At 40.7% G+C, this 18259-nt stretch overlaps 1 pseudogene; it reads left to right on the top strand.

Moving 5' to 3' along the window:
- LOC110160237 (contactin-associated protein-like 4) overlaps nt 1-18259 on the top strand; it is a 513033-nt pseudogene that overhangs the window by 278731 nt on the left and 216043 nt on the right.

Below are 18259 nucleotides of genomic sequence, written 5' to 3'. Positions count from 1 at the left end.
TTGACAGCAGCCAAGTGGTAGTTTAGTTTAGTTTAGTTTAGTTTAGTTTAGTTTAGTTTACTTATTTAGTGTCATCCACCATTTAGTTGATGCCCAGTCTGCATGGACTTATAAGACACATAAAACAAGAAGCAGACAGATCATACATCAAACATAAAGTGTCCTCTTACAGAGGTCCCAGACGTTTAACACAAACTGAGCCAACTTAAAAACATTACATTTAAACAAATACTTCAGTCTCTCATGAAGGTCATGATACAAAGGACAGTAAAACAGAAAATGCATTTAATTTTCAATGTCCTTTAAGTCACACAGAACACAAGTGCTCCTCCTCTGGGGCTGAGTGGAAGCGTCCGTCTCCAAGGCCAGAGACAGAGTCCCACACCTCAACTGGGGCACATACTGACCTCTGACCTCTGCTCAGGTTCAGGGTGACATATGGTTCAGGTCCAAAACAGTCTGTAATTAAGATATATGTTCTTAATTTTGGTTTACAGAAGATGTGATTGTGCCACTTTTGTTTATACTTATCAAAGTAAATGTTCCTCACTTGTCGAACACTACAGATTAACTTATTTCTGTAAATAAACTGGAGATCTGCAATCTCAAAAATCTCTCTACTCCAGGACGATTTATGTAACAGACTCCAGTTAAATACATGTTTGGTTAATCTTGTGTCTGGCAACCAACCTGTTCCATAACTGCACAATATCACAAATGTGTCTCACTTCACATGGTTCCAGCCCAGATCTCCACACAGAGCAAGTTTAGGTGCCTTTTTGTGCACGCCTAAAAAGTACCTCACTGAACTTTTTCACTGTGGGTGTGTTTACAGTGACCCCAGACTCCAGTGCCACAGTCTAGAACAGGACAGACACAGGCCCTGGACAGTTCAGTGTAGGTGTTGTAGCCTAGGTTACGACATGCTTTAACTTTGTTTATCAGTGCTCCTAAGGCTCGACCTGCTGACTCTGACAGAGCTTTGATTCCTTCATCAAATGTAAGATGTTCATCCAAAACAAGTCCCAGATATTTGTACTTTTTAGTTAAGGACAAGGAAGTGGCACCAAAATGGAATTAAAAGATTGTCAATTTAATGTATATCACCAGTTTGTTTGGTTTCATACCAGGCCAACCCATCTCCACTGCTGCTGCTCTGCAATGAATTTCGTTAAAAGGACACAACCTGTATATCTGCAGAAGATTACCTTAAAAACATACATGTTTCACACAGTGGTACCTTTAAACATACATAAGATTTCAGTGGTTAAACAACTCAGTGTGTAATAGTCAAACAAATATATAAATTCAATGTTTAATATGCACATGTGATGCACTCAAGAAACTTCACCACTTGGTACAGCCTTCATTCCCTACCACTGTCTTAAATGTGCACTGTGTAACTTGTTTTTCCATAGAGATAAGCAGGTGATGCTCCAGGGCCAAGATTTTTCTTTTGCAATGAAATCTTCTCTTACAGGTGAGAACTGTTTTCTCCCAACAACCCCACACATCCTGACCAAGCCTCACTTCAAGGCCCCATCTCATGCAAAATCAACTTTTCAGAGCTTTCTACTAGGGGTGTGCAAAATCGGGATATCGATATATCGTATTGTTTAATGTGATGATACAGTATCGATATCGAATCGAAAGTGCACTGTATCGTGATATGTATCATATCATGGCCTGTGTATCGAAGTATGTATCGTATCAGCAACTTCTTAATGATACCCAGTCCTACTTTTTACCTTCTAAGAGTGATGTGTGGGCCTTGTATATGTCACCAAAGTGGTTTTTAGATTGATTTGGAGTTTTTTTTTTTAGCAAATTGCAGCGTATTTCTGCCACCCTCCCACGTGACAATGAACACGAGCCTGCTACAGTGATGGCGTAGGCAGCTACAGCTATCTCGCGTTTGACGTAGCAGAGAGCGCTTCACACCCGCACCCTCTCCCCCGCTCCACTGTCTCCACCACCTCCACCACACCTCTACCACGCCTTCACCCACTCACACACCGTCCTGCGTCTGCACCATACAGGTCTGCTGTTCTGCATTATTTATCTTTATTTTTTGCTTCGTCATAAAGATGAATACCTAAACAAAAGTGACAGCATGAGCTCATTGTTCTACACTGCAGTGAACATGATATAATAAGTTGATCTACTAGTGTTTATTAATACTTTACCAATCAGTAATGTTCAGCTGATGTGGATGTGGTGTTTGAGCTTCATGCTCCTCAAAGTCCTCGTCTGATTCTGGGTCCAACACATGTGGCTGAACGCGCTGTATCTCCATGATGAATAAAAGTTTATTCCTGCCACTATCAGGGTTCACGTCTGTCTCCCCCTCCCTCCCTGAGATGGGCGGAGGAAGGGCGGCTCACTCGTCACCTAAGTCACGTTTGGAGGGCGGAGCCTGTGCTTTCTCAGGACGGGCGGGCGGGGGGAGGAGCAATAGTCGGACTTTCATAGTTCCTGGTCTGTGACTGTCTCCAAGAAATCAGTAAGATTTCAGAACTATTGTGTAACGGATGTTCCAAAACCCAAATTGTGGTTGTTTATGTGCAGAAGATACAATGTGAAAAGAGTTATTTTGCATGAGATGGGCCTTTAAAGGTGCATTGTGTAACTTTGATGCCATGAGAAGTGCTTTGTGTTGCTTTTTTTGAAAAGTGCTCTATAAATTAAGTTTGATTGATTGATTGATTGAGATGAGATGCCATTGCTTTACCTGGAATGTTTCACAGTTTGGTATTACACCTTTCTTCATGAAGTCCAAACCAGACCAAGTTATAGGTCAGATCTGTGGAGAGACTACTCTACTCACAGTCAGAATACCTGTTTTTCAACGTGTTTTTGAACTATAAAACCACCTGTAATTGAATAAATATAAGGTAATGCTGTTTAATGTCATACTGTGGAACATTCCAGCCAGAACAGTGCAGCTGATGGATCCCTAACCAAAAAGTTACATGGTGCACCTTTCAAGATCTGAAGATGGATTCCCCACTGGTGTTGACCGGTTGAAGGATGGGTCAAATGCAGAGGATACATTTTGCTTTGGGGAATATGAACAGTGTTGGGAAGGTGACTTTTAAAATGTATTCCCCTACAGATTACAGATTACATACCCCAAAATGTAGTTTGTAACGTAATCCATTAAATTACTTAAAGTGAGTAATGTAATCTGAGTACTTTGGATTACTTGATATTGTCATGCTTTTTAAAACTACATGAATGTAACAACCACATCCTGAAAATTCTCGTTGGTTCTCTTCAAATTCTCTGTTGAGCCCAAGTCTCCATGAACAGACTTTTGTTTTACTGTAGAGAAGCAAAGACGAGGATATTTTAACATAAGATAAGTTTGCTTAAAGTTTTTACTTAACCGTATTAAAATATTATTGATAGAGAAATTATTTTAATATGAGATCACTGCTGCCTTCACCCACCCTACTGTTAGTGTCATATTGTTTAGTCCTGGTTTAAGTCCTGGTTTAGCCCAAAATGTGAAAGGAAAATACCACCATGTAATCCATTTATTTTAACAAAGTAACTGTAATCCAATTACCACTCACTGAAACAGTAACTGTAACTGAATACAGTTACTCATAATTTGTACTCTGATTACATAACTCCGGTACATGTAATCTGTTACTCCCCAACACTGAATATGAAGTATACTTTTCTAAGCAAAGCATTAACATCTCCATGACAACAAGCAGGTGTTGGTTCCTCCACCAGAAAAAATACAAAGTGTAGCTTTAAAGGGCCCATGTAAAAAAAAAAAAAAAAAAAAAAAAAAAAAATCTGATCTTTGTTTTGTTTCATTCACTCATGTTTAATACACAATACACAACTGAAAACACTTGTGATGTCCACCTTGTGATGTCATGTGGTAATACAGGAAGTGCTCCACTGTGTTTTTAAACTTTTTAAACATTCACCTTCACTAGAATCATTGGCATTTCAGTCTTGGAATGGACGCTATTCACGCTTACGTCACAAAACCAGAAGACATATGGAAACATATGGATGATGACTTCCTTTGGGTTCTGTTCACAATAGCAACTCTGACAACATCTGGGAAAACTGAGAAAATGGCCCAGTTTTCTTCTAGATGTCATTGTCTTTTATCTTTTCTTCCTTTTATAAGTTGTCTATTAATGCGTGTCTTATAACCTAATTTAAAAAAGAAAAAAAAAAAAGATGCCATTATTCCAAGTGTGAAGATGTGATTAAAATAGCTTTGGCAGGTTGTGAAAACCACTGCTGCTGAATCCACAGTTTCAGCACATGCCCAGTGTCCGTAACTACACCTGAAGTCGTCATCCACATGTTAGTGCCAGAGGTGGAGTGGGTGTGGTATGTGGGGGTACATCATCCACCCACTTGTCCCCATGCGAGATAAAAAAATATCACAAATGTATATTCACAAATACACAAATATATCACCAGTGTTGGGAAGGTGACTTTTAAAATGTATTCCCCTACAGATTACAGATTACATACACCAACATGTAGTTTGTAACGGAATCCATTAAATTACTTCAGGTGAGTAATGTAATCTGAATACTTTGGATTACTTGATTTGCTGTAGAGAAACAACCACTCGGAAATTATAACGTAAGATGTTTTGTTTGCTAAAAGAAAATAAAAAGCCCAGATTTTACTGAACCATATTAAAAATATTATTGATAGAAGAGGAGGAGACACGGTCTGCACAACATGGTTTAGTCCTGTTAAATCCTGTTTTAGACCTGTTTTAATCCTGGTTTAGACCTGTTTAGACCTGTTTTAGACCTGGTTTAGACCTGGTTTAGTAATGGTTTAGTCCTGGTTTAGTCCTGGTTTAGCCCAAAATGTGAAAACAGGAAAATACCGCCGTGTAATCCATTTATTCCAAAAAAGTAACTGTAATCCAATTACCACTCACTGAAACAGTAACTGTAACTGAATACAGTTACTCATAATTTGTACTCTGATTATTTAATGCCAGTACATGTAATCTGTTACTCCCCAACATTGTATATCACAAATATAACCTAAAGGTAAATGGAGCTGTTAAGTTGAGCTTTGGAAATGTATTCATACTGATAATACAGGTGGTCAAACATGTGTGAACGAAACAAAACACAACTCCAGGTCTGTTTTTGAGAAGGCAACAGCGCCCAGACCCTGTGTCTTAAAGCTCACAGGGGTCAGTTTCGTGTTATATTACTGTGAGACCTTTAACATGATAACAACGTTTTAAACATGAATTTCATATCTAGGACAATTTGACACTGACTTTAATCAAGTCAACAAGGACAAAACTCTGATGGATTACTCAGACTCTCTTTATACACTTGAAGCCCGTTGTCATGGAGATAGGTTTTAGATATTCATGAGCAGGTTTTCCATAGCTCAAAGTCCATATTTGATGATAGCGTTTGACCCTTGACTGAGTCTCCACTAATGCGCTGGCGTCTGTCTCTTTCTTCTGCTTTAATGTCACCGCTCCACATGGGCTAATGCCAGAAACTCAGACTGCACAGGCCCGGACACCGCAAATTACACTCACAGATCTGAAACGGCGACAGAGTGAAGCTACCACACACAGTACATCACTCTGAATTTTCTCCATCTTCTTTATTTACACGTTATTTGCAGTGTTGGGAGTAATGTGTTATAAAAGTAATGCAAATGCATTTCTTTTTGCTGTAACACAGTAATGTTTGGCATTACAGGAAAAAATAGTCATATTTTACATGGTACAAATGTCAGTAATGCGTGTTACAATGCTTTTTAACCTGGATTGAAGTGGTGGGTTTTTCTTCACGCAAATTTGCTAAAATCACCGCGATATCAGCAGCGATGAAACGCCTGAGACCTGTTCGTGTAGACCGTCAGGTGACGCAGAACTCCACACTCCACGGGGTTAACCACAGCTGATGCCCAATCGGGGCTTTCAAGTTCTAGTCTAAGATTAGTCCTGGTTTGGTCCTGGTTTAGACCTGGTTTAGTTTTGATTTAGATCTAGTTTAGTCCTCTGTTCAGTCCTGGTTTAGACCTAGTCCTGGTTCAGTCCTGGTTCAGTCCTGGTTTAGTCCTGGTTTAGTCCTGGTTCAGTCCTGGTTAGTCCTGGTTCAGCTCTGGTTTAGTCCTGGTTTAGTCCTGGTTCAGTTCTGGTTTAGACCTAGTTTAGTTCTGGTTCAGTCCTGGTTTAGTTCTGGGTTAGTCCTGGTTCAGTTCTGGTTTAGTCTGGTTAGTCCTGGTTCAGTCTGGTTTCTGGTTAGTCTGGTTTAGTCCTGGTTCAGTTCTGGTTTAGACCTAGTTTAGTTCTGGTTCAGTCCTGGTTTAGTTCTGGGTTAGTCATGGGTCAGTTCTGGTTTAGTTTTGGTTTAGTCCTGGTTCAGTCCTGGTTCAGTTCTTGTTTAGACCTAGTTTAGTTCTGGTTCAGTCCTGGTTTAGTTCTGGGTTAGTCCTGGTTTAGTTCTGGGTTAGTCCTGGTTCAGTTCTGGTTTAGACCTGGTTCAGTTCTGGTTTAGACCTAGTTTAGTTCTGGTTCAGTCCTGGTTTAGTTCTGGGTTAGACCTGGTTTAGTCCTGGTTCAGTTCTGAGTTAGACCTAGTTTAGTTCTGGTTCAGTTCTGGGTTAGACCTGGTTTAGTTCTGGTTCAGACCGGGTTCAGCTCTGGTTCAGTTTTGGTTCAGTCCTGGTTTAGTCCTGGTTCAGTCCATATACGGCGCAAAAGTTCAGCAGTTCTTTTGTTGAGAGTAACTTAAAAGTGCTGCAGTATATAATGTTTTACATGTTTTACATGTTAAATGCAGTAATATTGTAATGTAACTAATGACTTTGAAATGACAGTAACAAGTCATAAATAACACGTTACAATTTTAAAATAAACTTGCCCAACAGTGATTATTTGTCAGGGATAATGTACAGATTCATTAAACATGCACTGTGGAGGGTCCATCACCTGCTTGTTTCTATGGAGATGTCATTGCTGTGCCTGAAATGTTCCACAGTATGACATTAAACAACTCGACCTTAAAAATACCTAGAAAAACAGACATTCTGACTGTGAGCGGGGGTCGCCTCTCCACAGATCTGACCTGTAACTTGGTTTGATTTGGTCTCCATGATATAAGAAAAAAAAAAGAAGCTGATTTGTAGTAGATTTAGCTGCTGCTGCGTTTTATCTGCAGTCTGTGGGCAGGTGAACACAGTAAAAATACACATTTCATTACAATTACATCATAAAACTAATTTAGTTCAGCATTAACAATTAATACAATAAAAGTCACTATTAAAATCCTACTTTTGGTTTATTCAGTATTAATAAAACAATTGTCACATACAGAGCAGCTCTGTCTGTTTTACTATGTTTAAAGATTAATAAAATTCAAATAAATGCATGAAGTATTTAACAGCTATAAAGAGTTCAAGAGAAAAGCAGACGACAAGAAATACTGTATTCAGAACTAAGGATTTGGGCTACGTTTATATGATGACGGGCTGAACAGAAGACGCAAAAGTGGCATCGCGTTTTCACGTTTAGACGAGTTTTCAAGAGGAAATCTACGTGCATACTGTGACGCAAAAGTGTGGAATTCGATTGGTTATACATGCCAGATTTCTATGTACTGTGTGTATGTGACGTAAATGTGTAGACGATGTGAGCAGGTCTGACCAGAGTTTTGCGTCTTGGGCAGTGTAGACGGAAACAATGCGGTCGAGCGTATTCAACTTTTCCACTCTGGAGGGTGTTTTCAGATTTTTGCGTTTTTAAGCCCCAAAAACACCAGCACCATCTAAACCAGGGGTGTCCAAACATTTTTCATCAAGGGCCACTTATCTAAACACAGATGAAGCAGAGGGCTGATCAAGAGCCGTAGACTGGGGCTCAACACAGTGAATAATTAAAATATGTGCATGTTTAACACGTTACAATGATCCATTGGTCTTTATTCATGCTAAGATCCTTAAAACCAAACACTAACTATTAAATATTGACTTTATCAAGTTAGATTTTCAAAAAACTTGCAGTAAAAAATTTTTTTTAATTGATGCAAGGTAATTTGGGCCAATTCACCTGGAAGTCTGAGGGCTAAGAAAAATGTGTCTGAGGGCCACATTTGGCCATATAGTTTGGTCATGCTTGATCTAAACGAAAGGCACTTCCAATAGGATATTTTGTCGTTTTTACCCGCAAGCTCTTGTGTAAATTATCATGTGCAATTATTAACAGAATACAAAATTGCAAGGGCTTGCCTGTAAAGAGCGACTTAAAGGTCCTGTTGGTGCATCACTCATGGTCATACTTGGTCTCATATCTATTTCTGTTCTATGTTGGTGTTTGTGTGGTGTTTTGTGTTGTCCTGTTTTTGATAAAGCATATGATCCCCTGTGCCAAGACAAATTCCTCCCATATGAGACAATAAAGGATGATCTTATCTAAACAGGCCCTTGGTGTCTGCAACCTGCTAGTATCTCTTCAGAACTTATTGCTTTGATCAAAATGTTCCATAATATGGAATTAAATGTATCAGTGTTGCATTAATTCAATTGCAGTTGGTTTTATCACAAAGAAACACCTCGAAAAACATACTTTCTACTGTAAGTGGGCATGCCTGTCCACAGACCTGATTTGTAATTGCGCCACCTGCTTGTCGCCATGGAGATACATACGTTTAATGCCTTACTGTGTAAAATTCCAAGCAAAACAATTACCCTCACTATGGAGACAAGCAGATGGCAGAGCTTCCAAAAGAAAAGTTACACAATGCACCACAATTTTAATCAAAATTCTTGAATAACCGAGCTTAGAAATGTGTGTTTTGAATGTGTGTGTTTTTTTGTTTTTGTTTTGTTTAGTTTTTTTTAAAGATGTATAGTAGTTTCAAGAGATGGTATAATCCAAATCAAGTTTGTTGAGCTTTCTTCCATGTTATAACGTTTTTCCTTCATCAAAAACATGAAGAGGTTTTAGATGTCACACATGCATGTTTGAGTAATCTAGTGATCTCTCTCAGGCCCTATTGCTGAGGTTTTACACACAAACGGCAGTTGACGTCACAGGAGCTGACACACAAAAAGTGAGACCAGTGTTTCCCTTTTGCTCTGATGATGATGATGATGATGGAGCATTCAGAGCAGCATTCGCATTTCTTCTGGTGGATCATATCCATGTGATGAATGAGGGTTCGGAGGTCAGCAATTTTGCTGCTTCTCCTTCCTATTCAAAAAGACCCAGTCGCTGTCACCACCAACACCGTCGGCTTTGGGTCTGAACTTGGATCCGACTGACGCTCGATGGCATATTTATGCGAGGTGATAGACTGCGTTCAGACTGCAGCCTGAAGTGACCCAAATCCAATTTTTTGGCTTCAATGTGACATGTATCTGATCTTTTATGACAGTCTGAACCACACAGATCCGATTTTTTCAAATGTGACCCAGGACACTTGGATATGTGCTCCTGAAACCGATACATATCTGATCTTTTGACATGTGACTTCAGTGTGAACGGCCAAAGTGCATTCATTCGACCTACACATTATCAACAAGCCACAAACGTCACTATTCTGCGCTGAAGTAGGCGAAAATTGTTAATGCGAAGCACATCACCACTCACCACTCTTGGCTACGTCTCTACATCCACACGTTCTTTTCAACAGACGTCGTTGACACTGTCCCACAAAATGCCACGGCCAAAAACCTCATCCTTCTCCTTCTCAATGTCCTCTTTAAAACAAAAAAGTTGTTCATGTTCTGGCTCCGGTACGAGAGGAACTTTAAGATCTACGGGTGCTCAGTGCTCGCCTCCATGTTTGGACAACTAAACACAGAGCACGCTCGCTGAAATTGACGTCGTCGTGTCTCCAGTGCACATGCGGGACACTTTCAGGCCGTTTAAAGTTCACACTGGAGTCACATACAAGTCACATTTAATTGGAAATGTGAAAGACCTCGCAAAAACATCGGATTTCACAAAAAAATCGGAATTGAGCATTAAGCCCTGCAGTCTGAATGTAGCCGTAAACTAAAATTTAGCTATTTGCTACATGAAAACAATGCTATTTGCACAATGTTATTTTGGAAGACGGAGGGAGGGAAATATTCGTTTCTCAACATACCCGGCTAAAGACTGCTTTTGTATTATTTTACACAATTAGATCAATTAAATTAAATGATACATACTTATATATTTCACGATAAGGTAACATAGGATAAATATGCATATTCAGCATGATTTGATCAAATTTCATCAACATGACAAAGTAATGTTCATGTTCTGCGAAATGTGTAGAGGGGATCGAAATGAGTTTCAAAGCCTAAACATAATTTTATTGCATGCAACCGCTTTCCATAACTTTTTTATGCAAATCCAGCAACCTTTTTCTTTCAGTGTATGTATAAATGTAGAGTGAGTTTCTCTTCTGATCCAGAGGTGGGTGCTTTTAAATCCTGCTCTTGACGTAAACATCACTGGTTGAGCAGTCAGATCCACTGACGTGCAGGTCGGCTGGTGCGATTTCAGGTCCCACAGATGCTGTCGTTGTGTCTTTGGGCAAGACACTTAACCCACCTCGCCCCTATTGTCTGCATACACTGGAGTGTGTGTTTGTGCGTGAATCACCCATTCACACACAAACACACACAGACCCGTGAAGGTGAAAAAGCATTGTTTAAAAATGTGACCATTTACGGTTCTCCGCAATGCTCCGCCCACAAGCCCACGTCTCCCATACTCCCACGTGATAATTCTCCATAAATATAGGTGAGTTTCATTGTTGACAAAAGCGCACGTTGCATGCTGGGAATTATTTTGGTCAGCGGCAAGAAACACTAATTCAACATGACGGACGGAGCGAGAAAGCACGTAAAGGGTATTGATCCCGGTTATTTATCCACTCTAACGGCAGAGGACCCAAGACCATTTGACCAGAAATTGGTCATAAGCATCGATGGAGCCAAATCACCCTTTTCAACCCGACAAAGCCTGGACCAAATCAAATTTCTGTTCAGAATCACCAACTACCTGGACAAATATTCACTTGGGCGATATCCACAATGACTTGGTGGAAACTCCTGGGCCATTCACAGCAGAAAAGATGAAAACCTCCAAGAGTCTCGATGTGTTGTTGAACTTGTTGGAGTCCACGGTTTGTTAGGATCTTCTACGTTTGCTCTGCGAATGTTTGAAAGCCGTTTAATTCACCGTTAGCGGTTCTTTTCACTCAGAATATGAAAAAGACATTTTCCTTCTTCCGTGCTTCTATTTGTGCATCCGATAATGCAGCAGGAATTTACCATTATCGGGGATAAATATGGCGAGGTTACGCACTGTGTTTGACCACTACCGTGTTTCTTGCCTCCGACCAAAATATTTCCCAGCATGCAACGCTTTTAATAACAATGACGTCAGCTGAAACTCACCTATACAAAAACATGACATAAAACTTCACAACAACTTGACAAACGTGATACGATGTGTGGTAGTTTCATTAGCAGGATACACACTGATTGTATTGTGACAGTGCTCTGAAAGGGGAGTGACTCAGCACGGAAAGCAATGGGAGGGGGAGAGTCAGAGCATCAACAACGTATAAAACATGTTAATATGTTGTTTTTGATGAATATAACAGTTTGAAAACAATAAAAGGAACATGGTGATCTAAATATGTTACGTGTTAGCAGGTAATACCCCATAAGAGTAAAATCTCCTCTTTATTGAAACTTCGGAGACAAATTGAGACATTGAAAAGCTAATCCGCTGTCTTTTGTTACATAATAAAACTAAAGCTAGCTTCGGGTTTGGTTTAATTCTTTGTTTACGATGAAAACAGAGATGCTGCTGCAGACGGATCCTCGCTGTAGGCCCCAGATCAGCTTTTGAAATATGAACGTTATATTTTAATCTCAACTTCACCTGAACATGGGCCCTAAAAGGCACAGCGCGGGGCCATAACGAAAGGGATTAATTAACACTGAGAGGCATTCATTTCATCTCTCTCCTCTTAAAGTGATTATCCCACCCAGAAAGGAAACCAGGCCCTCCCCAAGTCCTCTAAATATACAGGGCAAGAGCGAGGACTGCCAACAGACACCAACTAGAACGGTGAGGTTTTCTGGGTTTAACTGGATATTTTAAAGTGTTATTTATATTCTGAGAGAGTAGAAGGTACTTTTGGAGTTAGAAATGTTTATTCTGTGTTGGGAAAAGTATCTAATGAAATAATATTACGTACAAATTCTACATTACACTTTCAAAGGACGTTGCTGTTGGTGGTTTAGTCCAATAACTTGCGACAGTTATCCAATAAACCAAGAATGATTCTGCTTAAAGGTCCAGTATTACACCAAATTGATTCTTGTGAGCTTTAAGACATGTTTGAGTAATGCTATATTATTAGTCTGTCTGCATCTCCAAAGCTCAAAATGCCCTGATCCACCTTCTGATGTCATGTAGTGGTAGTTTTCAACTTAAAGGGACAGTCTTTTGGACGTAGGACCTTATTTCCTAGTGATCCAGAGTGTTGGAGAGGTGTGGAGACACTTTTTGAAATATTCCATCCAGTCCTTGTGTTTGCAGAGGTCACTGGTGCTAGGCTAGTGCATGTCAGTGGTCATAGGCTACATTCAGACTGCAGCCTGAAGTGACCCAAATCCGATTTTTTGGCTTCTATGTGACCTGTATCTGATCTTTTAATGAACGACACAGATCCAATTTTTCAAATGTGACCCAGGCCACTTGGATATGTGCTCCTGAAACCGATACATATTCGATCTTTTGACATGTGACTTCAGTCTGAACGGCCAAAGCGCATTCATCCGACCTACACGTTATAAACAAGCCACAAACGTCACAATTCTGCATTGAAGTAGCCGAAAATTGTTAATGAACTCCGTGTCACTGAAGTGAAGCACATCACCACTCACCACTCTTGGCTCCGTCTCCACATCCACATGTTCCTTTCAACGGACGTCGCTGCTGCTGCCCCACAAAACACCACGACCAAAAACCTCGTCTTTCTCCTCCTTAAAGCAAGTAAGTTGTTCATGTTCTGGCTCCGGTACAAGAGGAACTTTAAAATCTCCAGGTGCTCAATGCTCGCGTCCATGTTTGAACAACTTCCGTAAACACAGAGCACGCTCGCTGTGGTTGACGTCGTCATGTCTCCAGTGCACATGTGGACACTTTTGGGCCATTTAATGTTCACACTGGAGATAACATACAAGTCACATTTAATTGGAAATGTGAACAACCTCGCAAAACAATCGGATTTCACAAAAAAATCCGAATTAAACCCTGCAGTCTGAACGTAGCCTTAGTTATCCTGTCACTAAAAACAGTCTTACCCACTCCACAAAACACCCAAAAGAAAATCTATTATTACACCAGACTGTCCATGTAAATGTCTGTGTCGATAGAATAATGTTTAAAATAACCCTAACCTTGTATCGCATGTATCATTGGTGCCTACTTCTGCTCAATTTCATTTCTTTCCAGTGACTAGGTCAGGAATCAGAATACACTAGACGGTTTGCAAGAACCGCTGAAGTTGTAGACCACGCACCGGCCAATCAGCGAAGAGCTGAACCAACCCGAGTTGCGAAAGCAGACTGCATATCCTCCTTTGAACTTCCTTTGTCAAATACAAACTTCACCTTTTTAATTGCACCTTTAATTCACAAGTTCACCTTGCAGAAACGACAATGATTGTTGACAGACATGTTCACGCTTTGTTTGCTATTGTGCTAGTAATTACTTGGACACCACTGAGCGTTCCGGCACATTACATACGTCACGACCAAATATCAACGATTGGTTAAATAAAAAAAGTACCCGCCTACCGTCAAGGGAACGAATTCTAATGTTGCGAGGTCAGACGATTTCCACGAAGTAAAACCCGATGATGAATCAGGCTAATGAATCATTGCATGTTGAGGGACTATTTTCTCAGCAGCAGCGGAATTATACTTTGCCGGTAAGACAGGTGCTAGGTGATATCAGTCCGCCTCTGCCAAGCTTTCTATCAGGAAGTACAACTCACTACTGCTGCTCAGACATAAATACTTCAAATGCAAGGTTGGTTTTACTTCTAAAATTATTCTATTGACACAGACATTCACATGGACAGTCTGGTGTAATAATAGATTTGTTTCGGGTGTTTTATGGAATGGATAAGACTGTTTTTAGTGTCAGGATAACTATGGCCATTGACATGCACTAGCCTAGCACCAGCGACCTCTGCAAATACAAGGACTGGATGGAATATTTTAAAAAGTGTCTCCACACGTCTCCAACACTCTGGCTCACTAGGAAATAAGGCCCTTTGTCCAAAATTCCAGACTGTCAATTTAATAGTTACTTTTTACTTTGAGCTCAGGAAAGAAATGATCCAAACGATTCCAGTGAAGGTGTATAGAATTTAAAAACACAGTGGAGCACTTCCTGTATTACTGCATGACATTACAGGGTGAAACTCAGCCTAAATGTGCAGGGTTTGTGTGTTAAACATGTGTGAATGAAACAAAACACAACTCCAGGTCTGTTTTTTGATGAGAAAACAACATTATAACACATCAGAAAACAGAATAATGTGAACTCTTTAACTGTGGCTTGTCTTATTTGACGTTCAGTGAGCAGTGAGAAGTTCTGACAGACTGAATCACACTCAATAGTTCAGAACCTAAGCATTTAAAAAGAGGTTTTACATGTCTATACTGGTCAAAGTGTGGCAGTTAGCATAGAGCACACATATAATAAAGGTGCTTTGAAATCAATTAGAATTACTCCTAATCACAGTGATTTTAGAAGAAATGAAACAGCTCCAATTCTGATGCGAGACATTTTTTTATGAAAACTCTGGGAAATAAATGACACGTACTACTGTATTAAACCCGCTGGAGGTAAGAGTCTGGTATTGATACTTTGCAGCTGATGTCATCAACATTCTCTGGGGGTGTGATGCTAACTTAGGCACTGCTCTGTCTGACGCTTTATTAGACTTTACTCTGCTTTATTTTAACATAATTTGACCACAAACTACTGACTTAGCTGGAACTACAATAGGTGAGAGGATTGGTCTTTGTTAATGTGTCTCCATAACTCCTAAACATTCCAATGAAACAGAAAACACGCATCAAAGTTTCTGCAGAGGTGTAAATGCAAGGAACAGTCATCCAAAAGAGAGAAAAACTGCATAGTGCACTCAGATGTCCAGTTTCCAAAAGCTTAAAAATCCTTCATCAGTTCATTTTTCTTGCTTTGGACCACAGTATACAAAATGGTTGTCGGCTCAGGGGCTCATATCCCCACTGACCGACGGGAGGTCCCGAAATGAGGTCACCCACTGAGATCAACGCCCTCTACAAAACAAAAACAACAACAACAACAACAAAAAGATATTTACATAAAAAACATTCTCATAAAATACAAAAATAGTTTGACCATATCACAAAAAGCATCTTAGATCAAACTCTACATTAGGTCCATGAGGGGCAAGAGTCTTAAGTTGGTGGATCCAGAAGTGCTCTCTTTGTGTTAAGAGCATTTCCAGATTCCAGATTACACTTCACTGCCAATACACAGTATCTTAAAGAAGAGATAGGACAGTTGAATGTGTTGTTATATGTTTTTACATCTGATGGGACGTGTTTTTTAAAGCCCTGCTTGTTTTACCCACATAGGCTTTACCACAGGAGCAGGTGACAGAGTCCTAGACCGGGTTGGGTACCCGCAAATAGTTGCTGAAACAAGCGGGTTTTAATGTTCTGGAATTTTACGGGCGTGTAGTGATTGACATATGGGCCGGTCAGGTGACTCAAATGAACGACGAATGGGAGAAAAATACTTATCGCGCATCCAGGATGTCCGTTGCCCTGGAAACAAGTGTCATTTCCTGCCTTTTCCTGGAAAGATGGACCAGGCTGAGAGAGACTTAAGTGTTTTTATCACATAAAACCATCAGAGGAGGTGATGGGCTCAGCGGCTGCACTCTCGGTTTAGTCATGGTTTAGTCGCGGTTCAGTCCTAGTTTAGACCTGGTTTAGTTGTGGTTCAGTCTTGGTTTAGACCTGGTTAAGTCCTGATTTAGACCTGGTTTAGTTGTGGTTAAGTCCTGATTTAGACCTGGTCCAGTCCCGGTGCAGTCCTGGCGATCGGCCCTGCGGTTGCGGCGTGTATGTATTCTTAATTCTCTAATGACACGGCGTAGGTTCAGTCCTAGTTTAGTTCTGGTTTAGTCCTGGACTACTGTGCTGTCGGACTAATAGACTGACCCCGATTTATCTCCGGGCACGGGTGGGAGCTGATTTAACTTTGATATAATCACAGATTAACGGGCGGGTGTGGTTCTGAACTGCGTGGGTGCGGGTTAGTGCTCGTCTCCAAAAATGGACCCGTGCAGGACTCTGACAGGTGATCAAATGAATGACAGATTTCGTATTTCATTTTCTTAAACATTCCACTATTAGAGATCCCCCCCCCCCCCCGCTATGTACACTGCCTTTGTGCTCTAGGGCAAGACACTTCACCAAGCTTGTCTGTACAAATGCACTATAATTTGAGTGATCGTCCAGGCCGTACTTCCACATTTACAGCACAAACGTTCTTTTATAGTCTCTCTATCCCCCTCCTCCTCCTCCTCCTCCGCTCTCTCTTCTCAGCTCGAGCTTTTCACCACCACGTTTTTTAGCGTTTGCGATAGTCCAAGCTGTCAGGAGCCTGTAATTCTGACCTCTTTGCTTCTGTCAGCTCCTTGACAAGTTAATAATACACGTTGTCAAAGTCTGTGCACACGCCCGCTCCCCAGACCCGCGAAGAAGAAAACCCGGGGTCACCGAGAGGTCAGACGCCATGTTCAGATGTCAACACAAGCCGTCCTCTCCACGAATACAACCCACTGTTTCTAACCCGCACCAAAAAGAGAAGAGAAAAGTCAAAAAATATTGGGCTCCTTGCTTGTTCTGTGAGATTGAGTTAGTGCTTTGAGTGAAATGTTCCTCAGTATGGCCTTAAAAAGTATCTATCTTGCTCAAAAAACCCAGAACAACTTTGAGTAACAGGGATTCTACTGTGACCGGGCTTGCCACTCCACATATCTGACCTGTAAATGGTCACATTTTTCTATAGCACTTTTCCACCTTCAAGGCACTCAAAACTTTTTACAACAAGGAACCACTCACCCATTCACCCATTCACACACACATTCACACACACATTCACACACACATTCACTCACACATTCATACACAAGAACAAGGACACAACGACAGCATTCATCTGTGGGAGCTGGAATCACACCAGCCAACCTGTGGGTCAGTGGATCTGACCACTCAACCTGTGATGTTTATGTCGAGAGCTGGAATCGAACCACCAACCTTCAGATCAGTGGGCGAATGCTCTAGAAACTGGACTACTGCCGCCCCATTATACATAAATTAGCCTTAGTTGTTGTCTCCATGGAGACACACACTGTTGGGGAGTAACAGATTACATGTACCGCAGTTACGTAATCAGAGTACAAATTATGAGTAACTGTATTCAGTTACAGTTACTGTTTCAGTGAGTGGTAATTGGATTACAGTTACTTTGTTGAAATAAATTAATTACACGGTGGGATTTTCCCGTTTTCACATTGGGGCTATATCCCTTTTCTTTTTTTTTTCTCGGTAATTCTACTCATTGCTGGACACTAAACCAGGACTAAACCAGGTCTAAAACCAGGTCTAAACAAGGACTAAATCAGGACTAAACCAGAGCTAAAACCAGGAATAAACCAGGACTAAACCAGGTCTAAAACCAGGACTAAACCAGGGCTAAAACGGGGACTAAACCAGGACTAACCCAGGACTAAAGCAGGACTAAAACCAGGGCTAAAACCAGGACTAAACCAGGACTAAACCAAGACTAAAGCAGGATTAAAACCAGGACTAAAACCAGGTCTAAACCAGGACTAAACCAGGTCTAAAACCAGGTCTAAAACCAGGACTAAACCAGGTCTAAACTAGGTCTAAACCAGGTCTAAACCAGCAAATCAAGTAATCCAGTATTCAGATTACGTTACTCACCTTAAGTAACTTCATGGATTCCGTTACAAACTACATTTTGGGGTATGTAATCTGTAATCTGTAGGGGAATACATTTTAAAAGTCACCTTCCCAACCCTGGAGCTACATACATTTAAAGCCATACTGTGGAAAACTACAGGCAAAGCAATAACCTCATCATGGAGAAAAGAATCTGAAGGACTCTCCATCAGAA

The sequence above is a fragment of the Boleophthalmus pectinirostris genome, unplaced genomic scaffold (assembly GCF_026225935.1).
Source record: "Boleophthalmus pectinirostris isolate CB_2022bp ecotype Guang Dong unplaced genomic scaffold, ASM2622593v1 HiC_scaffold_7, whole genome shotgun sequence".
NCBI classification, from domain to species: Eukaryota; Metazoa; Chordata; class Actinopteri; order Gobiiformes; family Gobiidae; genus Boleophthalmus; species Boleophthalmus pectinirostris.
The sequence above is the reverse complement of the archived record's forward strand: the minus strand, read 5'-3'. Positions and strand labels throughout refer to the sequence as shown.